Raw genomic sequence first — 19,869 nt, 5'->3', positions numbered from 1 at the left:
GATATCACACTGGAATCTAAAATATGATACAAAAGAACTTATTTACAAACGGAAGCAGACTCGCGAACATAGATAACAAACTTGTGGTTACCAAAAGGGAAAGGGAGCCAAGGAAGGATAAATTAGGAGTCTGGGATCAGCAGATACAAACTACAACAGATAAAATAGATGAACAGCAAGGTCCTACTGTATAGCACAGGGAATGATATTCAATATGCTGTAATAAACCATAATGAAAAAGAATACATATATATGTATAACTGAATCACTTTGCTGTACACCAGAAACTAACATAACATTGTAAATCAACTATATTTCAATTTTTCTTTTTAAGTGTCTAAAGCCTCCTTCAAGGTCAGTTTAAAATCACCTTGGGTGCTTGCTTTGGCAGCACATATACTGCAATCAGAACAATACAGAGAAGATTAGTATGGCCCCTGTGCAGGGATGACACACAATTTTGTGGCATGTTCCATGTTTTTGGTGAAGTTGCTGTGGAAAACAGTATGGCAGTTCCTAAAAAAAAATACATAGAGACAGAGAGAGAGAGAATTACCATATGATCCAGCAATTCCACTTCTGGGCACATAATGAAAAGAATTCAAAACAAGATCTCAAAGAGATAGTTGTGCATCCATGTTTATAACAGTATTATTCACAGTAGACAAAAGGTGGCAGCAACCCAAGTGTCCACTGACAATACATAAATACAACGTGGTATACACATGCAATGGCATACTATTCAGCCTTAAAAAGGAACTCAGTAAAAAAGGAAGGAAATCCTGCCACATGCTGAAACATGGATGAACCTTGAGAACATTATGCTAAGTGAAATAAGCCAGTTACAAAAGGACAAATAATGCATGATTCCACTCATATGAGGTACCTGGAGTAGTCAAATCCATAGACCCAGAAAGCAGAACAGTGGTTACTAGGGGCTGGGAGGAGAAAAGGATAGAGAATTATTTGAGCACAGATTTTCAGATAGGGAAGATGGACAAGTTCTAGAGATGAAGGATGCTGATGGTTTAAACCACAGTGTGAATATACTTAATGCCATGAACTGCAGACTTAAAAAGGGCAAAAGCAGTAAATTTTATGTTATGTATTTTTTAACCACAATTCTTTAAAAATCAACTTGGAAGGAAAAGCCTGTGTAATGGGGGAGAAGGAGAGAAGATGTGAGACCAAACTGTAGATATGGTTGCAGTTTTGGGGTCAAAAGAGGCTGCCAAGCTAGAAGAAATGCCCTTCCAGACTGAAGTGTAAGATCATGCATTTTAATGTGTTCAAACAGGCATGTTTGAGCAACGAGTCAAGAGACCAAGGTGAAGCGGGTTCTTTACCTTACAGTCATGTGGCTGAACAGATGTTGGTGTTTAGGGCATTTTATTGGTCTTTGTTCACAATGTTCATAATGATGATGCCTGTAAGATGTTCAATGCAAATTTCTGGATGGTGAGATAACTGGTTAGGAAAATTTAAACAAGGTAATATGAGCTTCTGAGCAAACCATGGTATCAGTTGGAGAAAGTGAACAGATGGAGGTAAAATTCTGCACAATCGCAGAAGTGGCTCAGGCACATCCTGAATGAGCCAGAACCACTGACTCAATTATGTTAATGCTTCCCCTCAAAAGGTCTGCTACTTCATTGCCTTAGTGTTCCCAATTGGGAAATAAGTAGGTGAATTTTGTAATAAGGGGTGGTTAGAATACCTATCTTGCAGAAAGTGCCTTGAGAAGCCTGTTGTACCTCACTAATATACACCGGTTTTGCAAGGAGGGCCGCTGGCCAGTGTTTCTGAAACATCAAAACCTAGTGTGAAAACATCGATGAGCTGAATGAATTCGTTGTCCCCCTTGATGATAAAGTGACTCACAAAACCAGCTTATTTAGCAAGTTTCTTTTTTCAAGGTTGAACATACTCAATCAAAATCTGTAAGGCCAAACCATGAAGGTACTCTATTAATAATCACACCAAGGCCTGGTATTAATTATGGGGACGCCCAGAACTTCAGGCAAACTGACTCTCCAAATTGCTGACATAACTTTAGGGCAAAATAATCTAAATGCCCCATCATCTGCAAAAAGAACTTGATCTTTCTTTTCTTTCTTTCTTTCTTTCTTTCTTTCTTTCTTTCTTTCTTTCTTTCTTTCTTTCTTTCTTTTCTTTTCTTTCTTTCTTTCTTTCTTTCTTTCTTTCTTTCTTTCTTTCTGTCTGTCTGTCTGTCTGTCTGTCTTAGGTCATTGTCTTAGTAAGTGAGATGGGACTTCTACTTCCAGAAAGATAGCACAGACATACTTTTCCCTATTCCTCAGGTATAGCTGAAACCCTGGAAATTATATCCAAAACAAACATAAAACTCTATAAAAGGTGAAGAGAAGATGACAAGCTGGCTAGGGACTGCAAGACCCAAAGAATGACTCAGGTGAGCTCCCTAAATTTTCTTCTTGCTTCATATAACCCACTGGGTGCTAGTGAAGCCGGCAACCTGGAAATGTCAGTGGATGCAGACAAAAGATGCCTTGAGAAAAGTCTGCTCTCTCTAGACAAACGACCAAGAAAGGGGCAGCTTAACAAGACAGAAAACTTCTGGAGAATAACTGGAATATGCCAACCAAACATCTAAGAAAATCTTTAGTCCAAACTTTTAGAAGAGGCTGAGTAGGGAGCCTAGACTTCCATTTTCATCAGGTGATAATGAGGTTCTCAACCCTCTCCCACCCCTCTCTGGGTGGTGTCAGAAAAGGTCAAGTGGAGAACTGGGACCTTCACCCCCATTACGTGGTACTGAGGCTTCTCTATGCTGTGTCTGTGGAGATCAAGTGGGCAGCCTGGACTTCCACCCCCATCCCGTAGTATCAAGGTGCTCCTCCCTCTTCCTGCCGAGGTGGTGTCAGAGAGGCCGAGAGAAAAGTCAAAACTTTCACCACCACCCAGAGTTAATGAGGCCTCTCCACCATGACCATCGTCACCATCACCTCCATCATGTTAGTAGAGGCCATGTGCAGAGCAGAAACAAGGCAGTTCCACCTCTTCCAGCCAGGGTGGCATGAGTAGAGACCAGGCTTTAGGGGGCCGTGAACTCCTACCTCCACACCATGATAACACTAGTCCTCCCTTCACTGTGACACTACTGGAGGTTGAACAGGGAGCCTGCACTTCCATCCCCACCTGACAGTAACAGCACAGTATTCTCCTTCCCCCAGCAAAGGTGTGTCAGATGAGGCCAGATAGAATAGAAGATTGAAATAAGATCCAGAGTCTCATAACAGTATACGCCAAATGTCCAGTTTTCAATCAAAAAAATTACTCATCATAGCAAGAACCAGGAAAATCTCAACTGGAATGAGAAAGACAATCAACAGATGCCAACACTGAGACAACAGATGTTAGGATTACCTGACAAGGATTTTACAGCAGCCATCATAAAAATACTTCAACAAACAATTACAAGCATATTTGAAACAAACTTTGCAAATTAAAAAAAAACTCATATAAAGAAGTACAAAAATGGAAATTTTAAAACTGAAAAATACGAAAACTGAAATTTTTAAATTCAATGGATTGACTCAATAGTGGAATGAGGAGGACAAGGGAAAAGAGCCAGCGAACTTGCAGAATAGACATAACCAGATCTGAAAAAAAGAGCAACTAGACTAAGAAAAACAAACAGAAGTTCATGGAATTCTAGAACTTTAATAAAAGGTCTTTCATGTCATCAGAGTGCTAGAAGGAGAGGAAAAACAGGGTGGACTGAAAATAAATTCAAAGAAATAATGGCTGAAAATGCCCTAAATTTGGCAAAAGACACAAACCAATGAATTTAAGAAGCTGCAGCCCCAAACGGGATAAACTCAAAGAGATACACACCAAGATACATTATAGTTAAATTTCTGTAAACTAAAGACCAAAAAAATATATATATATATATATTTTTTATATATATATAAAGCAGAGAAAAGCAAAACCTTACCTATAGGGGAAAAACTGAATGAAAGTGATTTCTCATCAGAAACCATGGATGCCAGAAGAAAGTGGCACAATTTTTTCAAATGCTGGAAGGAAAGAGCCATCAGACTAGGAACCTACATCCAGAAAAAATGTCCTTCGGAAATGAAGAAGAAATCATGATATTATTAGATGAAAGAAACATGAGAAAATTTATAGTCAACAGATACATCCAAGAAGAATGACTTGGAGATAAGACAATAAGGGAATACAGAAAGGAAACAATAAAATTAAGAATCTTAGAGCATCAGGGAGAAAAAAGAACAACAGAAAGAGTAAAAATATGGGCAAATAGATATTTCTTCTTTGAGGTTTCTAAATTATGCTTGATGGTGAAGTGAAAGTTATCACACTGTCTGATGTGATTCTCACTGTATGTGGAGGAAAATCTTAAGACAATTATATTATACGAGGGAGAGTATCAAAGGGAAGTATCTCTCCCTTACACATCACTCAAACTGACAAATGTTGACACCAGTAGATTGTGATAAGTTTTGTATATATAATGTAACACCTGGAGTCACCACTTCAAAAAAAGAAACCTATGCAAAGATACAGACTCAAAATATCATAGATATTTCAAAATGAGTCCTTAAAAATGTTCAAGTAATCCACAGGAAGTCAGGAAAAAGAAAACAAGGAAACACAGATGGATATTAAGGTCACTAAGAATAAACTGGAGGTTGCCAAGGACTTGTTTCAAGGTAATTTTCAAGTCTGACGGAGAACTCTGACATTTAGAAATAAGTAAAAGAGAAAAAGAAAGCAAATGAGGAAACAAAAAAACAAGAGAAAACAAACAGAAACAAAAAGAATAAAGTGGAAGACTTAAGCCTTAACATATTAATAATTATATTATCTATAAATTATCTAAATATACTAAGTAAATGGAGATTAGCAGGGTAGATTTTTTTAAATGACCCAACTATATGATGTTTGCAAGAAATTCACTTTAAAAATAATAATATAGGCAGGTTGAAAGTTAAAGGATGGAAAAATATATCATGCAAATTTTAATCAAAAAGAAGTACAACCGGCTATATCAATAATAGATAATGAATACTCAGAATAAAGCAAATTATAAGAGACAGTGACAGACATCATATAATGATAAAAGGGGTCAATCCACCAAGAACATACAGTAATCCTAAATGTGCGTGCACTAAACAAAAGAGTTGCAAAATATGTGAAGTAATACATAAAAGGAATTTTATACCACAATCAAGTGGAGTTTATTTCAGGGAGGCAAGATTAGTTCAATATTTAAATATCAGTGTAATTCACCATATTAACAGGCTAAAGAAATGAATACAGTAGTCTTTTCAACAAGTCATGTTGGGACAATTGGATATTCACAGAAAATAATAAATAAACTTTGACCTAAACTGAACACCTTGTATTAAAAATTAAATCAAATGTATTATAGACTTAAAACATGAAACTATAAAAACTTTTAGATGAAAACATAAGAGAAAATCTTCTGGCTCTAGGAATTAGTGAAGAGTTCTTAAGACATGACACCAAAAGCATGATCCATCAAAGAAAAAAATTAATAAATTGAACTTCATTAAGATTACAAAATTTGCTCTGAAAAAAACATATGTTAAGAGGGAAAAAAGATAAGTCACAGACTGGGAGAAAATATTTGCAAACCACATCAAAGCCTTTCCCAACATAATCTTGTATTCCTTATCAGATGGTAACCTGTAAGTTTGGAATATTATTGTCTTCTCAGCACACATTAAAAATATTTCTTAACTTCAATTATGAATAAACTCTTTCCACTAGGAGGAAAAGAAAAAAAATGTCCACACAAAACATGTACACAATTGTTCATAGTCAAAAACTGGAAGCAACAGAAATGTCCTACAATTAGTGAATGATTAAACAAACTGTAATACATCCATACCAGGAAATACTATGCTACAAAGGAATAAATTATTGATACATGCAACAGCTTAGATAGATCTCAAGGACATTATCTAAGTGAAAAGAGCCAGTCTCAAAAGTCTCATACTGGAAGATTCCATTTATTTAACATTTTTTAAATTACCAAATTATAAAGACGGAGGAGGGCATGTCAGTAATTGCCAAAATTATAACGATGGAGGATGGATAGAGACGATCACAAGCCAGGCATGATTATAAAGGGGTAGTATGGTGGAGATCTGTGGTGATAGAAAAGCTCTGTATCTCGATTGTAGTGGTGGTTACACAAAGCTACATAGGTGATAAAAAAATTACATAAAACTATATACAAATTTTCTATCAATGTCAATATCCTGGTTTTGATATTTACATAAGATGTAACAATGGGGGAAAACTGGATGACGTTTCCACTAGACTTCTCTGTACCATCTTTGCAACTTTCTGTGAATCTTAACTATTCAAGATAAAAAGCGTTTCTTTTTTATTGTAAATAATGCTGATGGTGGATCTGAGATCTTTTCAGACCGCTGTAAGAGTCTAGTATATTGGCCTGTTTGCAAGATGTACCTGCGGACATTCCCGCGTATGGTAGCCTGAAAATCTTGCCCATGCCACCTCTTTGGCAAAATTCAGGCATTTCCTCAGTGCTTATGCTGACATAGCTCATAAAGCAATAAAAAATATAAACTGTTGCTGTTTGTGTCCCTGTACCTAGGCAAGCCTGAGACCATTGTGAGACCAAGGCAGAGAAAATAAATTGCCTGGATCTTTAAATTGATGGAGAGTGTCAATAACTATTGGTGGCATCACAAGTACCACTAATACAATTGCGATCTGCCGCCCACATCTCCAATTTGAAAGAAAGGCTAAATTTCTGCGCCAGGTTATTTAAGAAAAAAATTATACTTCCCCACCAACTTCATAGGGTTCCTGAATTCTTACCCCAGGTTAAGAATACCTGAGTGTTCTTTTAACTGCCTTTCCACAAGTTTTGATTTGTTCCTATTTTCATTCCTGTTCAAAATATTTTTCTATTTCCATTGTGATTTCCACTTTGACCCGAGGGTTATTCAGAAGAATATTGCTTTTCATCTCCTTCAAACCCACAGTATATCCCTTGCAAATGTGCTTTTAGAAGCCATTCTGCAGAGGTTGGAGATAAGAGAAGCTCCCCTGGCAAAGCTGACTCGAAAGTGAGCCGGACGGTTGTCGGAGCCATTGCCACTGCAGCCAGGATGAGGTGTTTAATGTGCAGATTCTACTGCTTTAAAATTTATCACTTTTTAAAAGAACAGTAACACAGGCTCAAGTTTCAAAGTTGCAGTGACTGCCTGGCAGGGAACCTGGGGCTCGGGCATGGACTGTCAGGCCAAGAGAGGGTGCCCATGGTTGCCCGGTCCTTCATGCTGCTGCCTGACTGATCTCAGTCCTTCTGCTTTCCCTTAACAAGGGGAACCCCTGAAAGCTACCAGGAACAGGGCTGGGATCTTCTAGCTAAGCAGGATCTCTGGCAAGTTCTAGTCAAGCTGCCCTATGTCTGCTAAAATCAGAGACAACTGAGGAGGTGGGAGAAGAGTGGGGAATCGGGCCGAAGAGAAGTCTGGTGCAGATGCCAAAACAGTCTGCAAGCGTTTGGGCACTAACTGTGGACACACAAGGTTGGGAGGATTTGTCCTCAGCTTGGAAATTCAGGGTGCACTGGTCCAGCTTCAGGTGGGTTATGCAAGATAGACAGCGGTTGGAAGTTAAATTCAATGGGATTTATTTCATTACTTAACTCACTGTGTGACAGTGAGTACCTTCTTCAACTTTCTACTCCTCGGTTTCTCTGTATACAGAGAGGAGGTTAACACAGAGCTAAAATATCTTCAATGCAAACTACTGAGTAAATGGCAAAGCCCCTCTGAGCCTCCATTTGCTCAGACGTACTTGCGAAGGGATGATGCCTGTCTGTGCCAAGGATCCTTGCGATGACCAGGTGATGACGGGCATGGGAAAGTGTGACGCTGGGCATTACAGCGATGTGACCTCAGGCCACCCCAGCCTGCGAGGTAAGAATAAGCTCATAGGAACAGCAATAATTTGGCATTTCTTCGCTCTGCCCTCCACCCAGTCTAGGAGAACCCCACACCCACCCCACCTCAAGTCCTCCCACAAACCCCTGGGACCTCCCAGGAGTGTGTCATGTATAGCCATGCCACTCTGTGGCCTCTGCTACCCTATGAATCATTGAAATGGTGCTTCTTTTACTGCCTACCCACACACGACAGAGATGCCATCTGCACCCTCTCAGTGCGTTGACACTAGCCTGTGGGCATCCACTGTCTGCTCAGAGGATGCCAGTGTCCAGAACATCACTGCTGCATGTAGCAGGGGGTGCAGACTCCCCTGCCAGAGTGCAAAATTTAAGGCTGTGCCAAGTCTCAGGGTCGTGCAGGGGCTGACCGTGCACTTTCACAAGATCCACCGTGAAAGCCTCCTTAAATTTTACTTCCTCGGTGCCTTGCTTGTGCCACTCTAGTCTCAGCCCTGCCCAGCACAGCCAAAAATGTCGGTCCACACAGTCAATACCCTGAATGCTCGGTGTCTCACAACAATTGTGGATGAGATGGTAACTCAGGAAACCAGATGTCAGTGATTGACTGTTAAGAAGTAAGCCCAGGAAACCACCTTTGTAATGATGCCGGGTCAGCAACCCTAGCAGACTAGGTCAGGGAGGCTCTAGACCCAGCAGAACCAGTCAGATCTCTCTCCTAGGAATTTGAAATGAAAATTGTCAAATGCCAGTTCGTTTCTGCGGGTGGCTGCAACTATGCACATAAACCTTGGTTCTGGAAGGTGTTAGGTTTTATACTCTGGGTATGAAGAAGCAGAGAAAGGGGATGTGCAGAGAGATGAGAAAGAAACAGAAGTGAGAAGTGGGGGAGCTCCCGACTCTTGGTTCTCGGGGGCCCAACTGCATGCCTATCTTTGGCTTCCAGGAGACACCACCTGGCTTTAAACATAGTTTCTTTTCTGCTGAGGCCGGCTCGAATGGGCTTCTGTTACTTGCAGCCTAAGAAAGGAGAAAAACAAAGTTCCTCTTATTTCAGCCTCCTGGCCCGAGAGCTCAAGCCAGGCCCAGGGGCTGGGCTGGGGACCCCTCTAAGAGAAAACATCCCCTGAGCTCAGATCTCCCCGCCCAGTTGGTCCAAGGCCTCTAACTGATTTTACCGTCTTCTCTTTCTTCTCTTAAAGTGAGTTTTTCCAGGAGGCTCTTGGACATTTGTGTAAGTAGATATCAAATCCTCTTTCTTTCATTCTGTTCTAATTGCAGTTCCAGGTAGGTCTGACTCCCAGAGTGGGGACCACAGCTTAGGCACAAGCTCGGACCCAGTCACCATGCTCCCAGGTTGAACTCTGTTTGCTGAGTGGCCTGACCCATCAGGATTCCAGGCACAGTGCAGAGTGCCTCTCCCCTTGATGAAATTACCCACTTAAACAGCTGCCTGTCTGCCCGATGGCATGCTGCCAGAATTCCAACAGGCCTGCAACCTGCTCCGAGAAGACTGGCAGGCGAGACACAGGCGCCAACCATTCACTTAGACTAAGACCAGGCCAAGCTCAGGCTTCTCCTACCCAGGCTGGATGAGAAGAAAAAAAGGGAGGACAGGAAGGAGCGGGGGAGGGAGCAGTGGCTTTTGCCTTCTCTGGGACCGGGTGTGCCCCTAACTCCCCCACACACAACCCCACCCCCACCCCACAAGTCAGCAGCCCTTCTCCTTATGGCTAGAGGGGTGGTGAGAGGAACTGTCACCCAAGTGTTTCAATTCTCTATGGCAACTAACAAATCACCCCTAAAACTTGGGGCCCCAAGACATCAACCACGTCTTCATGGTTGATTGTGAGGGTTGGCTGGACTCAGCTGGCTGGTTCTTCTGTTTGTGTAATGTCAGCCGAGTATGCACTTATCCAGGACCAGGCTGGGCAGGGACAGACAAGCTGGCTCAGTCACACGTCCCATGCTTGATGCCCGTGGATGGAAGGCTGAGGTTCTTGTCCCTTTCTGTGAAGTCTCTGGTCTTCTCCTCCATGTGGGCTTTCACATGGTCTCTCCAGCACGGTCACCAGCTCGGGACCCCAAAAAGCACAAAAAGAGAAACTTCAGGACTTCCCAAGGCTGAGGTCAGGATGGAGCACAGCACTACTTCTCTGCATTCTCTTTGTCCATTGAGTCACAGGCCAGCCCAGATCCTACATGGGAGGGGACCACGCAAGGGCACAAGTCCCAGGAGGTATATTATGTGTCATCTTTGGAGACCAAAGAGAAAGAAACCCAGGGTTTGACCTTGGAAGTTGGCGGGCCATCTAAAGAGACAAAGGCTTGAGCAAACATGGATGCCCTGCCTTCACACACACCTGCTCAGTGGGGACACTTACATGCCGAGACACTCACCTTCACACACAGAAGAACGTTCACAAACACTCACCCTCGCCTTCACACAGATAGGTCTATGCTCTCGCCCTCTCTCTCGCTCTCTCTCTCTCACACACACACACACACCACCTTATGTTCTGTACATCCCTATCCAATCTCTCACTTGTGGGCCTTCAATTAAGTCAAGGATAATACTGTTTATAGTCAGATTTGCTGGTGGAGGAGCAAACACGTTTTGTAACAGACTCAAGAGTCAGAGATCCGGCTGGGTTGGATGGCTAACAAGATAAACTCCAGTCAGGATAGGCACAGAATGGCCATATAATCTACCTGCAAATAGTCACATTTAAGAGCAAATGGGATACTGACTGAAAATGGGTTGCTGGGATATGTCACCCTAGAGAGGTAGAAAGTCCTGAACGTGAATTTAAAATATCAATTTCACGAGCACAGGGGAGACTGAATGTAAGAGCACCCGCATCTGTGACATCCATTCATGTGCATGTTCTAGTCAGGAGCCTCCATTTTTGTCTTAGAAATGTCTCACCTACTCTGCCAACCATCAAAACCTGTGAATGTCTGAGAAAATCTGACTGTGGATCCTTGTCAGGGAACACAGCCTCCAACTCTCTGCCGCCCCTTCTTTATCAAAAACTTTGCTGAGAGAGATGATATTCACAGTGGGCTGCCTGAGAGACAAATTGTCCATCCATCCTTTCAGCTAGTCTAAATTCTACCCTTGGGTAAAATTCAGTGCAGTCCATCAGAAAGCCAGGTACGTAACTTAGGTTACCTGCTCCAGACTATCTCTCTTACTTTCTCTCTCCTCTACCCCTAAAAATTTTTTTTAATTGTACTTTGGTGCTAGGGCTTTGGAATTTTTTCTTTCACTTGCTTTGAAGTATAAGAAATATGCTATATTTATATAAGAAATAGCTACATGAAACTTACCACTGCATTGAATATGGGAGTATAACCTGGAAGTCACCACAATATCTTACTTATGAAGACAAATGGAGAAATTTTCAGATGTCAGTATTAGAAAAAGTGGGGATTCTCCTAAGCATCTGGTTTATTTAAAACATATGGCTCCTGTAAAATTCTTAGCACTTTGCATTGTAAACAGTTTAACAGTTTGGCTTCCCATTTTTGCCTTGGCTGCTGGGAAGCTCAGAGTGAAATTTGCAGCCCACTTCCAGCAACTATCCAAGACCACATGATATGTATTTCTGGGTATTTCATGGTGTTTATGTCACCTTGCCCCAGGTGTCATGAGCTTTATAGTCAATGCCCCAATATTCATTCCAGCCCATATGATTAGTAAAAATCAGCCATGAAAATTTGATTGCTCTTGTCCATGATTGGTTCAGAAGTGAGCAAGGGACCTAATTCCAGCCAATAAGAGTAGTAAGGGAACGTTTGCTTGGGAGATTTGGGAAGAGTTTCCACTCTTTTAAGAAGAGGTGATCCTTCTTCTTCCTTTGGGTCTCATGATGTCTGGGTATGATCCCTGGAAATGCTGCCAGTCTAAAGATTTGTTAAAAAGAAGAAGATAACAGAACAGAGACAGAAGGAATGTGTGTCTGTGGGTCACCCTCTCTGGACTTCCTCTTATGTAAGATAATAAACGGGGTCAGACTTACAGCCAAAACCAGCCTAACGGACCCACCCTGGCTTTATTGTTTATTCACCTCATTTCATCTTTGAACTTGGCCTCTCAGATCATTTTTCTATCATTCTACACTGTAAGTACCTTTGCAGGCCAGTGCAAGGACCTGGACGTCCCATAGTAGGAGTCAGTGATTTGGCACAACTGCTGAAAGAGTTAGCGTGGCCAGCAGCTGCCCAAATACAGCTAGAGCTTATCACTGAATGAACAAACACTTATTGAGCACTTACTGTTTGCCAGACCTATTCCAGACACTGAGGCCACATCAGTGAACAAGCTAAACAGATTCTCTCCTCTAGGGCAGGGGGACAGAAAGGAAAAGATTAATTTCAAATAGTGAAAGGTGTAGTGGAGATAAGTAAGGTCAGGGGAGAAAGAAAGATGCAGTAATGCTAATGCAGTTCCTTTAGATGGGATAGTCAGGGAGGGACTTTTTGAGACAGATGCTTGAACTGAAACATGAAAGAAAAGAAGGAGGCAGTTCCGAGGCTCTCTGGAGAAGGATCATTCTAGGGGATGAGACAGCAAGTGCAAAGGCCCTCAGGTTTGATAACTTGGACTAGTGTTTTTCAAATGAGGGACCAAAACCTATGGGTGGGTTGCAAAATTGGTTGAGTGGGTCAAAAATGGGTATTTTTTCAAATGAAATAAAATAGAGCAGAATCAGCTAAAAATACCAGCTTGCATTGCACCTAGTTAGGATTAATATATTGTTTTGTGACACTTTTGTTTCACTTGTAAAGAGGGATGGTTCACTGGCTAAAATAGCAGATGAATTTCTTACTGTGAATTGTGGTTTTAAAAAGAAAAAGGAACCCACTGCGAGGGAAGAACAAAAGAAAACCCTGTGGCTGGAACCACGCAAGCTAAGGAGAGAATCATGGAGCTGAGGGTTCTGTAAGAGAAAATGATCTAGCCCAAAAAGAGAGGCCGGAGCATCGGGAGGAAAGGCAGGTGAGACTGGGATCATGGAAACCAAAGCAGAGAGGGTCTGAGAGGGGACGCTCAGCAGAGGCTCTGAAGGGAGGGGTGAAATGATGGCGAGAGATGGTCATGCAGTCATTACTGAGCTTGACGAAAGTGATTGCCGTGGAGTGATGGGGCCAGAGCCTGAGAAGAGAAGGTTAAAGAGAGCATGGGAAGTGCAGAATTGGAGCCAGCAACTGAAGAAACACTTTTGCCACACCAGAGAGCAAAGTAAATGGGGTGGTGGCTGGAAGAGACCTGGTGCCACTTGAGATGCAGTAATTGACACCCTTATTTGGCTCAGTCCTGCTCAGGCCCCCTTGGGATCATCCTCCTTTCAGTTCCAGGCCCCACATCCCAAGGGACATTGAGAAATTGAGGAGCGTCTTCCAAAATCTCTTTCCTCCAAACCATGTAATCTCCCCAAGGTTATAGGATGGGTGAGTTTTATGACAGGGTAGGAAGAAAGATAATGTTGGAAAAGTGAGCCACTCTTGCTTTAGACCCAGATGAGAGTCCAGGACCAAAACACAGATCAGGTGACCTTGACAAGCCACGTGACATCTCTAAGAGTTGAGCATTCTCAGTATTAATGGGATGATGAGACCCGTGTAGCAAAAAGCAATACCGCAAAGAAAGGGCTCCACAGTGTGTGATGCAGTCACCAGGCACACCTCTGTCCTTATTGCACCGGTGTCTTTGTTGGCGCCATGGACATCAGGGGCAAGTGACACTCCAGAGCTAAGAGAAGGAACGAGCAGGCAGAAAAACCAAGGTACATACCCCCTCACTGGACAAAGTCCTCACTCCTCAACTAGACCAAGTGGGTGGGTCAAGGTCAGGGTCTTCTCTTGGGCATGCATCCACACTGACTGCAGAATCAGGCCCAGCTCCTAAGCTTGGCATCCAAGGTCTTCCCAGTCTGGTCCACAGCCTGGCAGAATGGTATCATGGTGAAGAGAACAGCTTCGAGTCACCGGATAGATCTTCCCAGCTTTGTAAATGCTGAGCCCCAGTATCCCCATCTCTACAAGGAGGAATAATAAATCCTGGAGTGGGGGACGAGGGGAAGGTTCAATAAGATAACTAGGGTAAGATATTTGGTACCATGCCAGGTACGTGGTGAGAGTTTAATAAATACGTTGTCGTCATGAATGTTTTTGCCGCTTCCTCTACAACCATTTCCTTCATCCACCTTCCGCTTCTCCTAAATCAGCTTTCTCACCCTCACTCAAGTCTGCCAGGGCTCTTGGAAACACTGGGCCTTTGCTCCTGCTCTGTGCTGCCTGGTGGTGGTGTCCCTCCTCCCACTTTCCTGCTCAGCAAACTCCTACTCATCTTTTTAGGCCCAGTTCTAATGTCACTTCCTCCGAGAAGTCTTCCACTACTCCCTGGGCAAAATGAATCTGTCTCTATGATGCTCTAAAAATACTTCACTTATACCTCCATTACAAGGCTTTTAGACATCGTGTTATAAGTAGTTCTTTACATGTGTTTCATCCTCCTCCTCCCCAACTAGGCTCCTTGAGGGTGAGAACTGTTTCTTATTTATCTCTATATCCTCAATGACTTTGCCAGCTAAAAACTGGCACTTGCCATCTGCCTCTACAAGGGTAAGTCTCTAGCCACTGCAGTTGCTGACCTTCCACACATCCTGAAAGGAGTTCAGGATGGAGATCAGAGCGAGGCGCTCTGTGCTCTGCGAAAAACTGGCAGAACAGGCCTTCAGATAGTTAGGTATTTTCAGGAGAAGAATTTATGATCCCAAATTCTTGCATCTTCTCATATCTAGAAAAGCACCAACATCATTAACGGAGACAGCTGCCCCTCGTGACCAACAGCAACCTTCTCATGACTAGCAACGAGCCTCTGCCAAAATATGTGCTTGACTATTCATCTCCCGCTCCACTAAAATCATATTTAACACTGACCTTCCCTCTGCCTCTTCGGAACAGTTCCTCGGAGCCATCTGAGATGCTGTCTCCTGGGCTACAGTCCTCATTTTGCCCCAAACAAAACTTAACTCACAACTCTTGCTTTGTACATTTTTTTTAGTAGACACCTTGCACAAATGAAGATGCTTACTGAATGAATTAATGAAAAAGTGCATGGTTATGGACAGGTGGACAGACAGATGGATGAATGAGTAGATGGACAGCGAACACTCTTCCTGTCCACGTCAGCTACAACCTCAACCTTATCCACAAATGTCTCAGGCTGCTCCAAGATCCAGTAACCACTTAACTGACCACTCAAGTGAACAGTAGCAGACTAGCTCACCTGGATTGAAGAAGAACTGTGGACTGAGAAACCCAGGAGGCAGAATTTAGAGCATCCCTCGGGGCCAGAGAAAACCACTCAGAAAGAGCCAACCTGGGCACAGACCTGCAAGAAGCCTCAATGGGAGAAAATGATTTAATTATCAGAGTGTCACCAAACAGATCGTGTGCCTCATTTTGGGGTACTTAATGCTTATGGTAATTAACATTACAAAGATTTTTCTTCTCTCTTCTATTTATATTTAGTTTAGCCATTCACAATAGAGCTAAAATTATTTCAACTAATTTCAGGCGCTCCCTCTACATTGGCCTTGCGTTTCTTCCCCAGCGCTACTACCCAAGTGCAGTCCTTAACTTCAGAGACAGCCAAATGCAGGACAAATTGGAATCAATGCTGCTTTTGTCTTCTCTAATAAGTGGCTGCCACGCAGAGGAGTGCGGAACCGCTAATTGGCTGATCTCAACAGGGAAGAGACAATGGTGGTGAGAATGCCGGGGGGATTAATTATAGGGTCACCTTCTGTGAGCCCCCGGCTTCCGCTGCTTCTGGCTTGCAGTGCAGCAAGGGTGGGCCTCTCCACCCATCCTTTGAAACAACAAGATTTCCAGCTGGAATTCTCCTTCAGTGAGAATTCAGACCAAACACCCAGCACACACAAAGGTCATGGGAAAGAAAGGGGTCTAGTGTGCAGGTGGCCACCCATGAGGGAAAGGACCCAAGTGTGTGTATTGGGGGTGGGATGGGAATGAGAAGGCACTTCCTGGGAAGGGGGAGATGTGTGTGCCGTTCATGAGGGAAATATGACCATCCCCTTTCCCCATGAGGCCCAGAAAGGTGAGGGGCATGCCCCAGGTATGATAGGTTAACTCCTCAAAGGAGGCACAGTGTCCCCCAGCCCCCAGAGTAGCCAAGCCAAGAGTAAGGACTTCTCTGAGTCTGTATTTGAACTCACCTTTGCCCGCCTGGTTTCAAAGCCCATGCGCTTTGCACCGATCTGGAAATCTTTCCTCCACCATTGGTCTGTGGCCTGTGCAACCTCATTTCATTGTCTTCAGGGTAAAGGAATTACCTCCTAAATGGCCCTGTTAAAATGCAAATGCATCCACTGAGCGGAGGAGCTCCTGCATCACGCACACACATCCATTAGCCCAGATTTGCTGTTTAAATTAGGCACCTGAAATGGGGAGAGAGGTTCTTGAGGGGACGAGACACAGGACTTTGGAGCAGGGGAAGGGGAGACTGCTGAGAGACAGCCAGTCCAGATGGGACTCAGTGGTCATCTTGGGAATGTGGTGGGAAAGCTCAAAAGGGTGACATCTGGATGGAAAACACCAAGCGGATTGCAGCAAAGGCAAACTAGACCAAATCCAACAGTTCAAAACCAAGTTTGGTATTCACCTCCCCAAAGCCCCTCTGCTCCACCTGAAGATGGGTCCTCGGCCCCTTCCTCTCCTCCACCCTGCCTGATCTGTCCGTTCTACTGCCAAAGTGTGCCCTCACCTCTCCCTCCTTTCAGTCTTCATTACACTATACCTGGCTTGGTATTTGCCCCAGGTCAAGGTAAAATTGTGCCAGACACTTGCTGAAAATGGCAAGACAGATTTTATTTGGGCTACTGCAGTAGGGGAGAAAGACTTCAGTAAAGGGCTGAGCTCAACCCCAAATACAGCAGGAGCACCTGGGGATTTATAGCCAATGGGCAGGGTGAGAGGGTCAATAGATGGAAAATTACTAATGAGACAGAAAGGAAGGGGGCAGGGCACAGCGATTAAAGGAATGACACAGCAGTTAGCACCAAGATAGCAGAGAATTCAACTCCTGATAGACCTTGATGCCCAAGATGGAGGGAAATTTGACATCCAGTAGACTTTGAGCTTCACTATACGCTCATTGAAATATATTAACACGGTAAATGGCACTCCCATGGGTGCCATGACAGTTCCAAGGCTGACCATAAAAGGTCAAAAAGTGGACAGTAGCCCAGTTCCTGGGAATCCCATCCCCTTCCCCAAATTACTTGGAATAATCCTCCCACTTGTTAGCATATGAAATAACCAAGCTCATAAAAACTAACAATTCCACACCTCATAGCCTTTCTCTTGCCTTCTGAGATGGCCTGCGCTCTGTCTACGGAATGTGCATCTCTCTGAATAAATCTCCTTTTACTTAACCATGGCTCGCTCTTGAATTCTTTCCTGTGTGAAGCCAAGGACCTCACTTGGCAAGATGTGTCACAGGAACTCAACCGAGACCTGGGACACAGCCACTCTCTCGCACCCCATTTTCCTGTATCACCAAGAGGAACTTGATTACATATCAAAAGTGAGTGGGTTCTTGCTAAGGTGACTTGGAAGAATTCGTGCTAACTGAGCTTAGCAGACAAAGGATGGCAAACCAAGGACAAGGCCAGTGGAGAAGAATGCTCAGAGGAGCCTGACTAAAGCTGCTCAGAGTCCTTGTCACCTATCTCTGAGCCCTCTGCCCCCAGGCTCCCTCCGACCCACCCTCCATACACTGTCAGAACTGTCTCCCCAAACTCAGTCTGAACCCATCACTTTCCTACCTTAAAGTCTCCACTGGCCTCCCATAGGCCTCAGGATAATGTACAAACTCCTAATATCATGGACCACATAAGGCCATTCAATCGTAAACTGAGTCCTGGAAACCTGGCCCAGAAGGAAGAGGACTCTTTGGTGTTTATTCCTGATTCCACTGGGGTCCCGAGCATGGAAGGGTGAGACACACCAGACAAAACCTCCGCTGGCTGAGATCTCACTATGCTCCAACAGAACTCTTCCATATTTCCAAAACGCCTTCCTATGCTTTAATCTCCCTGGTTTTCATAACCTCTCGGATGGAGAGCGGCAGAGTTTCCTCACCATTTCACAGATGGGGAGTCAGGATCAGGGTAGCAAAGTGAGCAGCACAGGTCACACAGCTGAGAAGTGTGTTCGGCCAGCATCTGCAGCCAATCTTTTGAGCAACCTGATGTCATCGCCGCTTTCCCCCACATAGGAACCCTCCGCAGAAAAGGCAAAGACATCACTAACATTCAGCGAGGGCTTGCTTTGTACCGGTCCTGTGCTGAGTGTGTTGAAAGGTCATTCTCTGCCTAACACTATTATTGATCCCATTTTACAGATGTCAAAACTGAGGTCCTGAGCAGTTAAATAACTCACACCAAGTGGCACAGTTAATCAAGCAATGGAAGGGGGGGTTTCAGTCTGCTTGACTGCCAAGCCCAGGGTTTTCATCTGGACTCTGACCTGACTGCTTAATAATTGTCACGTGAATAAATGCAGGACTGGGGTTCCTGAGCTCTTTCTAGCATGCTGGGCTTCCATCTGAGTCACTACTTCCCCACTTTCCCCCACACCTGACCTCTGGGCTCAGCTGAATGTAGGCACTTTGCATACAAAAAAAAATTCCCAAATATTAGTGCTTATAGCTAATGTTCTTTGGTAAAGATAATTTCAATGTTTTAAGATATTAATGTTCTTTTGACTGGTCTCCTTTCTAAGCACTTCTGAGTAAACACATCTATCTAGGGCTGATTGATTCTTGCAATTGGGCTATTATAAAAACTAGGACATTCTGAGTCACATATTCAAGAGGAGAAATGATTCGGGGTATGTATGTGTGTGTGTTAATATTTTTTTAAGTTTCCTTTTGTGCTCAACTCCAGAGAAATATTTGAAATTCAAATAATGAGGTATTCACAGTGAGCTGGCTTTTCTTATGCCCAGGGTAAAAATAAAATAAAATGCTAGACCTTTTTTTCCCTCCATTACATGGTGCTGACTTTCCTTTCTCATTATGTTTACCTCCAAAATTTGAATGAGAGTAAAATTTAAGAGGAATTACCACAATTCTTCGGTACATTTGCAAATCAATTAAAATGAGCCAAATTATGCCCCTGCTTTTTGCAAAGAGCCAGTCTTCCCCAGCTTCCAGGAATGCTGCAGCCCACAGCTGCCTCGCAAACAAAGAGCAGCTGTCAGGTCTAGAAGCAGGCTTGGCATTTCAGCGCTCACCTCCAGCGGCCAATGCCACCCCCCGCTGAGCCAGCCCCTCACCAGGCAGCTCCGCTCACCTGCCAGGAGCTGGGTCTCCCACAGGGGGTTAATGGGGCCGAAAGCACACGCTATCTTTGGAGTCAGAGACCTGGCTGTGCAGTCCCCACTATGCTGCCTCCTGGCTGTGTGACCTTGGCAAGTCGCTTCACCTCTCTGAGCCTCACATTCTTGGGCTGCAGAGTGGAAACCGTAATGCCTGTCCCAAGGTTATTCTGAGAATATGATCTAAAGGATTGCACCTTCCACCTGCTCAGCACACACTGGGCCGGCCAGTGGGGTTTACCTTCCTTAGAGCTCAGAAAGAGGAGGGTAGGGAGATCAACTATTTATTATCTCAGGCCCAAGGCTGTGCTTTTGTCTCATGTGCCAGTTCCTACACGAGAGGAGATTCCAGCAAGACCTAGAAGTTAAGTTGCTGTCTCCTCCGAGAAGCCCTGCGAGATTACAGCTGTATCATCTCCTCTCTTCTTGATGCCCTCTGAATTATAAGAATTTTACTCTCTCCCTTGTGCTATGTA

General features: G+C 43.7%; 1 non-coding gene across 1 annotated transcript; it reads left to right on the top strand.

Annotated features, from left to right (window-relative positions):
* The first annotated feature begins 375 nt into the window (after positions 1 to 375).
* On the top strand, positions 376 to 482 carry LOC123618299 (U6 spliceosomal RNA). Its single transcript, XR_006726708.1, has one exon. It is a non-coding gene; the product is annotated as a U6 spliceosomal RNA (small nuclear RNA).
* Positions 483 to 19,869: the final 19,387 nt, after the last annotated feature.

The sequence above is a fragment of the Camelus bactrianus genome, chromosome 13 (assembly GCF_048773025.1).
Source record: "Camelus bactrianus isolate YW-2024 breed Bactrian camel chromosome 13, ASM4877302v1, whole genome shotgun sequence".
NCBI classification, from domain to species: Eukaryota; Metazoa; Chordata; class Mammalia; order Artiodactyla; family Camelidae; genus Camelus; species Camelus bactrianus.
The sequence above is the reverse complement of the archived record's forward strand: the minus strand, read 5'-3'. Positions and strand labels throughout refer to the sequence as shown.